Below are 10607 nucleotides of genomic sequence, written 5' to 3' on the forward strand. Positions count from 1 at the left end.
AACTGTTGACCCTTGCCTAGTCCTAACCAGGTGATGCACTCAGCACATGGTGAATGGCTGTGTTGCAGGCTATCAGCTCTGTGCTCCGAGCTGGCTGCTACTGGAATGTGCGGGAACTCTCCTGTCCCCTGTCTTTATAGTGTGTATGCTCTCACTGGTGATTGGCTGCGGTGTTGTGTATGCTGATTGGTCCCACTGCATGTCCATCAGTGTGTGTGTGTCTGCACCATAATATACTGGTGTCTATTCTGACACCTATGTCCAGTTGAACATCCTCCTGCAAACCCTATGCTCTGCTGATACCAACTTCCACCTCATTCCTTCATCCACTCTTTAATACCTCTGGTGTCATCCTTCAATGCTTTCCGTAAGCAGTTTGTTCCCTTAAAGAAAAATCCTTTGCATTTAATCCCTCCCTAACTCTCTGATTGGGACTTCTCCTTATTCTTGTAACACACTCAAATTTCTTCCTCAAAAATGAAATGCACCAAAACACTGCTGTAAGCAGAGACTCAGGGGGACGGACCTATCTTCCTGAGCATTTGGAGAAAGCTGAGCAGATTGGTAGAAATGAGCCCTCAATGTTAGCCAGCAATGACCATGACTATTGGTAGTGCAACACTGCGTATAACTGAAAGCTTAAAGAAGGAAAAGTGTTGCAAGCCAGCTGCTGTCAGTGTTCAAAATACAAGGACAGTGTTATAACTGACGTCCATTCACAGTGGCGCAGTGGTAGCGCTGCAGTCTCACGGAGCTAAGGTCCCAGGTTCGATTCTGGGTCACTGTCCGTGTGGAGTTTGCACATTCTCCTCGTGTTTGCGTGGGTTTTGCCCCCACAACCCAAAGATGTGCAGGTAGGTGGACTGAACAAGCTAAATTGCCCCTTAATTGGAAAAATTAAATAAATAACTGACGTCCCTGATTAGACAGAATAAATAATCTTCCATAACACGTACATAAAAATATACTTTAGTCAGCATATCAGTGTGTGGTAGTCTGCGTTAGGAGGATTACAGTACCTAGTAATGCTGGAATACCATTGGTGGAGAATGTACTTGTTCCCATTGGATAAGCTTGCATGTTAGCCCCACCCTGCCAGGCGGGGTATAAGAGCCCGTGCAACCTCAGCAGCTTTCTTCTGTACCTGCGCTGCTGGGGGAAACATCTAGCAGATTAAAGCCTCGAATTGTCTCCAATCTCGCTTCTGAGGTTATTGATCGTGCATCAATTCAATCAGTTAGATTTAAAAGAATGGAGCTCCGAATCAAGCCAGTGTGTCTGCAACTCAGCCCCCACGCGGCAAACTCAGCAGCAACCTTCCAGCACTGGCTGGCGTGTTTCAACGGATATCTTGGAACGGCCGAAAACACACCCACGGGAGAACAGAAACTACAAGTCCTGCACTCGAGGGTGAGCCCAGAAATCTACACCCTCATCGAGGACGCGGACGATTTCGATGCTGCAATGGAGCTGCTGAAAGGACATTATATTCGCCCTGTAAACCAGGTCTACGCCCGACATCTGCTAGCGACGAGGTGACAAACTGTCCTCCCAAATCTGCCAGCAATTGCTGGAGAAAGACACACTAGGCCTCAAGTAGGCATGGGCCCTTGCCGGCTCCCTGGATGTGGCCTCCCGAAACACCCGCGCTTAGGTCCCCGACTGCGCGGTAGCCCCCTGGGCAGCGTGGAACCCCCTCGCGGCCAACCCCGAGGCATTTCCCATCCTCCCACAAGCTTGTGCTGCAAGACGGCCTGGCAACCCCGGGGGGCCCCTCTGCTATTTTTGCAGGCAAGCCAAGCACCCCCGACAGCGCTGTCCGGCCCGTGCATCCACCTGCAAGGGATACGGTAAAAAGGGCCACTTTGTGGCGGTATGCCAGGCCCGGGCGGTCGCTGCGGTCTCCGGTGGCGAATGCGGACCGCCACTACAATCCTCTCCACGGTCCCAGTGCGGCCAGCGGGCGCCGCCATCTTCCTCCTCCAGGGCCACGTGCGGCTTCCGGGCGTCGCCATCTTATCCCGCAGACGCCACGTGCGATGGATAGGCGCCGCTATTTTGTGCACCCCCAGCCATGTGCAACCAATGGGCGCTGCCATCTTGGATGGACTCCCAGGACCCCAGCTCGGCTGACCACACAATGCCCGAAGAAAACATTCAACTGCTGCCACGAGTAGCCTCGGTGACCCTGGACCAGTCTCGGCCCCGAACACTATCGACTGCTACGACGAAGGTGCTTATCAATGGGCATTAAACATCCTGCCTAATAGACTCTGGGAGCACGGAGAGCTTCATACACCCCGACACGGTAAGATGCTGTTCTCTCCCTGTCCACCCCGTTAATCCAAAAATCTCCTTGGTATCCGGATCTCACTCAGTAGAGATCAAGGGGTTTTGTGTAGCTAACCTCACAGTCCAAGGAAGGGAGTTCAAAAACTACCGACTCTACGTCCTCTGTGCGGCCACACTCCTAGGTTGGATTTTCAGTGCAATCTCCAAAGTGTAACTTTCAAATTTGGCGGCCCTATACCCCCCCTCACTGTCTGCAGCCTCGCGACCCTCAAGGTCGATCCGCCTTCCCTGTTTGCGAACATCACCCGGGATTGCAAACCCGCCGCCACCAGGAGCAGACGGTATAGTGCCCAGGACCGGATCTTTATTAGGTCAGAGGTTCAACGGTTACTGAAGGAAGGTGTCAGAGGCTAGCAACAGCCCCTGGAGAGCTCAAGTAGTGGTTTTAAAGACCGGGGAGAAGCATAGGATTGTCATCGACTACAGTCAGACAATCAACAGGTTTACGCAGCTCAACGCGTACCCACTCCCCCGTATATCCGACCTGGTCAACAGGATCACGCATTACAAGGTCTTCTCCATGGTGGATCTTAAGTCTGCCTACCACCAGTGCCCCATCCACACTAGTGAACGGAAATACACTGCCTTCGAGGCAGATGGGCGGCTCTACACTTCTTAAGGGTTCCCTTTGGTGTCACTAACGGGGTCTCGGTCTTCCAACGAGAGATGGACCGAATGGTTGACTGGTACGGTTTACAGGCCACATTCCCGTACCTCGATAATGTCACCATCTGCGGCCACGACCAGCAGGACCACGACACCAACCTCCGAAAATTCCTCCAGACCGCAAACATCCTTAACCTTACATACAACAAGGATAAATGCACGTTCAGCACCGACCGCCTAGCCATCCTCGGCTACGTAGTGCGTAATGGAGTGATAGGCCCCGACCCTGAACGCATGCGCCCCCTTATGGAGTTCCCCTTTCCTCACTGCTCCAAGGCCCTGAAGCTCTGCCTAGGTTTTTTTTCCTACTATGCCCAGTGGATCCCCAACTATGCAGACAAGGCCCATCCACTGATCCAATCCACAGTTTTTCCCATCGATAGAGGCTCGCCAGGCCTTCAGCCGCATCAAAGCAGACATTGCAAAGGCCACGATGCATGCCATCAATGAGTCCCTCCCCTTCCAGGTCGAGAGCGACGCGTCCGACGTAGCTCTGGCGGCCACCCTCAACCAAGCGGGCAGACCCGTGGCCTTCTTCTCACGTACCCTCCATGCTTCCGAAATCCGCCACTCCTCAGTCGAAAAGGAGGCCCAGGCCATAGTAGAAGCTGTGCGACATTGGAGGCATTACCTGGCCGGCAGGAGATTCATTCTCCTCACTGACCAACGGTCGGTTGCCTTCATGTTCGATAATGCACAGCAGGTAAGATAAAAAACGACAAGATCTTACGATGGAGGATCGAACTCTCCATCTACAACTATGAGATCTTGTATCATCCTGGGAAGCTAAATGAGCCTCCTGATGCCCTATCCCGCGGCATATGTGCCAACGCACAAGTGGACCACCTCCGAGCCCTTCACGAGGACCTTTGCCACCCGGGTGTCACTCGATTTTTCCTCTTCATCAAGACCCGCAACATGCCCTACATCAAGGAGGTCAGGACAGCCACCAGGAATTGCCAAATCTGCGCGGAGTGCAAGCCGCACTTCTACAGGCCAGAGAAAGCGCACCTGATAAAGGCTTCCCGTCCCTTTGAACGCCTCAGTATGGATTTCAAAGGCCCTCGCCCCTCCAACAACACCTATTTCCTGAACGTGATTGATGAGTACTCCCAGTTCCCATTCGCCATCCCCTGCCCCAACTTGACCGCAACCACCATCATAAAAGCCCTCCATAGTATCTTTACGCTGTTCGGTTTCCCCGCCTACATACACAGTGATAGGGGGTCCTCCTTTCTGAGCGACGAACTGCGTCAATTCCTGCTCAGCAAGGGCATTGCCTCGAGCAGGATGACCAGTTACAGCCCCCGAGAAATGGACAGGTAGAGAGGGAGAACGGAACGGTCTGGAAGACCGTCCTACTGGCCCTGCGGTCCAGGAATCTCCCAGTCTCTCCCTGGCAGCAAGTCCTCCCGGATGCCCTCCACTCCATCCGGTCACTGCTGTGTACCACGACCAACCAAACACCTCACCAACGTCTCCTTGTCTTCCCCAGGAAGTCCTCCTCTGGGACCTCGCTCCCGACCTGGCTGACAGCTCCCGGACCCGTCCTGCTTCGAAAACACATGCGGGCGCACAAATCGGACCCATTGGTCGAGAGGGTGCATCTCCTCCACGCTAACCCTCAGTACGCCTACTGACGGCCGATCGGATACGGTCTCCCTACGGGACCTGGCGCCCGCTGGAGCCCCACACACACCCCGCCACCAGCCCCACCCTCCCTCCCTCCCACCGGCATACCCCACAGCCACCCCCTTCCCAGATGGATTGGTTCTTCCACTGGCCCCGTCTAGGCCCAGCCCACCGGCGCACCCCACAGCCACCCCCTTCCCAGGTCAGTCGGCCCTTCCACCAGCCACGTCTAGGGGTGATGAAGCTGCCACAGAAGCCGAAACCACGCTCCCGGAGTCACAGATGCCCGAACCTCCAATGACATCACTACCAAAGCTACGGTGATCGCAGAGAACGACCAGGGCCCCTGATCGACTAATTGCTTCCTTTTGAAATGTACATTACTGTTGTAAATAGTTAAAAGTTGTAATGAGGCAAAATGCTGTACGGAGGCATTACAGTACCTTCATAACTATAACTTCTACCACTTTTACCACGTTGTAATACGAAGCCACCACCCCCGCCGGACTCTTTTTTTAACAGGGGGTGAATGTGGTAGTCTGTGTTAGGAGGATTACGGTACCAAGTAATGCCGGAATACGATTGGTGGAGAATGTACTTGTTCCCATTGGATAAGCTTGCATGTTAAGCTCCACCCTGACGGAACAAAACAATAGAAATCAGAGATGAACTTTTAAGCTTCAGGAGACTTTTAAGCTTCAGGAGACCTTTAAAGTTGCCAACTTGCGTTTAAAGTCCACAACCGAAGAACACATCGTTCACACTCAGAAAATTACTGTCTTTCCTGAAATATTTTGACTTTAATGTTTCAGTCAAAGATTTTTAAAAAATTATTTTTTTAAAAAGAATACCCAATTATATTTTCCAATTAAGTGACAATTTCGCTTGGCCAATCCACCTATCCTGCACATCTTGTTGTTGGGGTGAAACCCACACAAACACGGGGAGAACGTGCAAACTCCACACGGACAGTGACCCAGGGCCGGGATTAGAACCCAGGTCCTCAATAGAAGGAAATCAGCATGCCAACTTGGTGTTGCTTGCTCAATATAATGATCGCTGTGTAAAGCCAGTGGTCTCTTCACTGCATCAGCGGCGTGTTCAGTGCCATAAATGCCCAGAATTTGGGCAGCACATTGGCGCAGTGGTTAGAATTGCCCCCTCACAGCACCGAGGTCCCAGATTCGAACCCGGCTCTGGGTCACTGTCCGTGTGGAGTTTGCACATTCTCCCCATGTTCGCATAGGTTTCACGCCCACAACCAAAAGATATGCAGGGTAGGTGGATTGGCCATACTAAATTGCCCGTTAATTGTAAAAAATGAATTGGGGACTCTAAATTTATTTTAAAATAAATAAATAAATACATGCCCAGCATTACATATATATTTTTGAAAAAACGTCTTCCAATCAAGGGGCAATTTAGTGTGGCCGATCCACCTACAATGCACATCTTTGGGTTGTGGGGGTGAGGCCCATGCAGACACATGTGCAAACTCCCCTCGAACAGCAACCCCGGGCCAGGATCGAATCTGGATCCTCAGCACCACGAGGCAGCAGTGCTAACTACTGCATCACCGTGCCGCCCTTTCTGTTCTGCATTCTGACGGTCAATGTTAGGTGCACCAACACTAAAACCTTTACCAATATGACAACTAGTGTATTTCTTGTTGACGTGCACACGCATGCAATGGATGCCATTTTTGGAACCTCATAGCCGCAAAGGAATGGGGCTCAACAGATCCAGTCTTGCTGCCACTAGTAGTGCCCAGGCATATTGCTGCCTGATACCAATTTTTGAAACACATTATAGCCTGTTAAAGATTGGACAGGAGTCCTTTGGAGAGTCCCGAGGCAGTGAAAATGCTATACAAATGCAATTCTTTCTTTCCATCTAAAGTCATAAGAAAATATAATTGCGAAATCTCCCCATTTTGCTGCAAAGGCCATAACTGACCCATTTTCCTCTTCACTAAACAAGAGTTAGGACACTTTAACAAAATCATAAATGTAACCATTCCATGAGTTAAATCAGTTTTCTGCACCATTTTATTGTACATAGAAAATAGAAGCAGGAGGAGGCCATTTGGCCCTTCGAGCCTGCTCTGCATTAAAATATATGATCCGCTTTTAGTTTGGCATAGTTATCTTTTTTTATCCTAAACTTGGAAATTAAATGAGTCAGTCTGTTTTCAACAGTGCTGCATATCTTTAGTCCCTATCCAGTCCAATATGAAATGGCATAATGCATCATTCTAAAGTTCACAAACTTGGACTAATGAAATCTGAAGCCTGATCGCTGTAATACAGAATCAGGCTTTTGCTTACTTATTTATTTATTTTTAAAATTATATAATTTTTTTTCCCCAATTAAGGGGCAATTTACTGTGACCAATCCATCTAACCTGCACACCTTTGGGTTGTGGGGGCGAAACCCACGCAGACAAGGGGAGAATCAGGCTTTTAAAGATACGCATACCATGCGAAAACAATGACCTCCAAATACAGTCAGCACTTGGTTATTCATTTATTATCTCAAGCCAAAACCTTATGTTGCTTTTTAACTAAGGAAAGAATTTTCATTTATATGTTGCCTCAAATTTAATGCCTTCAGGATGTCCGAAGTTGCTCCAGAGCTAACAAATCAGGAGCCATTGTGCTCTATTCCTGTACACGTTTTTGCAAGTAACTTGGCACTGCTGTGACATTGAAACTTCAATTCTCTGGGAACAAGGTCACGGAAGCAGCATTAAGCCAAAATGGCACCCAGTATTCATGGCTGTCACCCAAAATAAGCTGTGCAATGATTCTTCCATTTGTTTCCAAAACAGTTAACATTGCCAGAAGGATGAAATAAATAAATAAGCCCAAGATTTAATTTTCTTTCTACCCATTTCTCATGTCGTCTATCCAGATAAAAGATAAAAACAAATTACTGCGGATACTGGAATCTGAAACAAAAACAGAAAATGCTGCAAAATCTCAGCAGGTCTGACAGCATCTGCGGAGAGAGAAGGAAGCTAACGTTTTGAGCCTGGATGATCCTTCGTCAAAGCAGATAAAAGTTAATGTACAATAATAAAACTAATTTTTGCAAGAGAAGAGAGAGGGGAAGAAAGAGAGAAAATTAAGATGGAGATAGAGATGGAAAGAGAAAGAGAGAAAGAAATCTGACGCTCAGCAGATATAGACTTGGTCTACTGGGGACTGAGGAAAGGTTCAACAATAATTATAATTCAGTACACTGTTAAAACGCCGATATACCTCATTCATCTATCATTATTTTTGGGGTGCATGACAGTGACATTAGAGCTTAAAAAATGGATATTTGCATCAATTCAATGGGTTTCTAAAGATTTCTATCTGTGCGGTCTTCAACCTTGCCGACCAGGAAGGAATCACAAGAACAACAAGACCTACATTTATTTAGCACCATTAAGATAATAAAATGCCCCAAGGAGCAGCAGAGGAACATTATAAAGCAACATTTGACACCATGCGATATATAGAGATACTAAAGCAGATGACCAAAAGCATGATTAAAGAGGTAGGTTTTAAGGAGCCTCTTAGAAGGGGAAAGAGAGGCAGAGAGATGGAGAGGTTCAGGAAGGAAATTCCGGGGGCAGCAGTGATTAGCATTTCTGCCTCACGGTGCCGAGGTCCCAGGTTCGATCCCAGCTCTGGTCACTGTCCATGTGGAGTTTGCACATTCTCCCCATGTTTGCGTGGGTTTCGCCCCCACAACCCAAAGATGTGCAGGGTAGGTGGATTGGCCACGCTAAATTGCCCCTTAATTGGAAAAAATGAATTGGGTACACTAAATTTATTTTTTAAAAAGGAAGGAAATTCCAAAACACAGAGCTTGGCAGCAGAATACATGACCACAAATAATGGTGCAATTAAAATCAGCGATGCTCAAATGGAGAGAATTAGAACACTGCAGAGGTCTTGGAGGGTTGGCGAAGATTAGACTGATAGAGAGGGGTGAAGCCATGGAAGGATTTGAAAACTGCATGGACACTAGCAGCAAATGCACTGCAGGAATCCACCAAGGCTCCTTCACAATCCCACAACCACAACCAGCTAGGTTAGAACTACTAGGATAGCAGATACATGGGAACATCACCATTTGGAAGTTCTGCTTCAAGCCACTCACCACCCTGTCTTGGAAATATATCACCACTCCTTCACTGTCACTGGGTCAAAATCCTGGAGCACCCTCCTTAACAACATTGTGCCATTAACTGCCGTGGTTCAAGAAGGCAGTTCACCACCCTCTTCTCAAAGGCAATTATGGATTGGCAATAGATGCTGGCCTCGCCAATAATTTCTACATGGAATCATAGAATAGAATCACAGAATCTCTATCGTGCAGCATGAGGCCATTCAGCCCATCGAGGTGCACCCACCCTTCAAAAGACCAAGCTCCCTAGGCCCAATCCCTTGACCTGTAACCTCGCCCTAAGGGGCAATTTAGCATTGCCAAACCACCTAACCTGCATATCTTTGAGTTGTGGGAGGAAACCGAAGCACCCGGAGGTAACCCACGCAGACATGGGGAGAATGTGAAAACTCCACAGACAGTCACCCGAGGCCAGAATCGAACCCAGGTCCCTGGTGCTCTGAGGCAGCAGTGCTAACCACTGTGCCGCCTGCCATACATCCCATGAATGAAGTTTTTAAAAAACTGGATTCATGCATTTAACTGCATGTGCACTGATGCTGCAGTCAATTTAAGAGCAGGAACGACAACGAACGTTGGCATTTCTGCTGGCGCCAGGGAGGTCCAGCCAACCATACCCACATGTTCTGGGCAAATCCCAGACTTGTTGGGTTTTGAACACCCATCTTTGAGGCAATGTCGAAGGTTGTGGGGGGAGGAGGGGGGAGTCATGCCCAAAAGTGTCAGTCTTTGGGGTCTCAGAGCAGCCAGGCCTCTTTAGGGGGAGGGGTGCCAATGTCCTAGCCTTTGCTTCCCTAATCACCCGCCGAAGAATCCTGCTCGGCTTCGATCAGCAGCAGCATCCAAAGCTGCAATCTGGCTGTCCGACCTGTCGGAATTCCTCCAACTGGATTAGATAGAATTCGCCATCCGTGAGTCGGAAGAGGGCTTCCACAGGATGTGGAAGCCATTTACCAACTTGTTCCAAGACATGTTCGTAGCCAGTGGAGCGGAGGCAGAGGGGGAAGGAGTGAACGCACAGAAAAGCCACAGATCATAACAGAAAGGGTAGGGGGGTAGGGGGAAGGGAAGGGAGGCGGGGGAGGGCAAAAGCTCATTAAAAAAAAGACCGCGGGCACAAGGGGCATAGCCGCAGCGCATAGGCCCGAGGGCAGGCAGAAAACCAGAGGAAGTAACAATACATTGTGTAATACAAGCGAGGGCCAACACTGGGAAGGGCAACTGAGGCAGATCGGCCAAATGGGGTCCACATAAATTATTAAATATTTAATAATTATCCTGGTTTGTTTGTACTTTCCTTCTCATTCTTTGGCTTATCTTTCTTTTGTAATTTCAATCTTTCCTTGTTTGCTTTGCTTGGTACTATGCATGGTTATGGAACTTAGAAGTTAAGTGTACGAACTGAAATTTGTAACATAAATGTGAAAACCAACACAAACATTAAAAAAAAAAAGTTTTTTGAGACTCACTTGTCACGCCTTTCTTGTTCTCAGTTCGCTCTTTTATATAGCGACACATGCACTGACTGCAAAGGCAGGTCAATATTGCGGCAAGGCCAAGGGCTTCCTTCGACACTCCTGCACTCAACTATTGCCCCCCGAGACCAAAACAAAACAAGCTTAACCTCTGAACTTTCACTACTTCCAGCCCAGGCACAGCTACTCCAAAAAAAAACCTGCTGTGAAAAATGCTAGGGAAGGAGAGTTGTTAAAATACACATGCATGACAGTCCCATTTTAATAACTAACTGGGGCCTGAACAATTCTGTACTGTCA

At 48.6% G+C, this 10607-nt stretch overlaps 1 long non-coding RNA gene across 1 annotated transcript in view; it reads right to left on the bottom strand.

Annotated features, from left to right (window-relative positions):
* The window catches only part of LOC140392425 (uncharacterized), a 47640-nt gene extending 37286 nt beyond the window's left edge, over positions 1-10354 (bottom strand). The window contains exon 1 of the long non-coding RNA XR_011935344.1: positions 10302-10354. This is a non-coding gene — a long non-coding RNA (uncharacterized lncRNA). The remainder of the gene's footprint in view (positions 1-10301) is intronic.
* Positions 10355-10607: the final 253 nt, after the last annotated feature.

Source organism: Scyliorhinus torazame, chromosome 16 (assembly GCF_047496885.1).
Source record: "Scyliorhinus torazame isolate Kashiwa2021f chromosome 16, sScyTor2.1, whole genome shotgun sequence".
In the NCBI taxonomy this organism is placed as follows: Eukaryota; Metazoa; Chordata; class Chondrichthyes; order Carcharhiniformes; family Scyliorhinidae; genus Scyliorhinus; species Scyliorhinus torazame.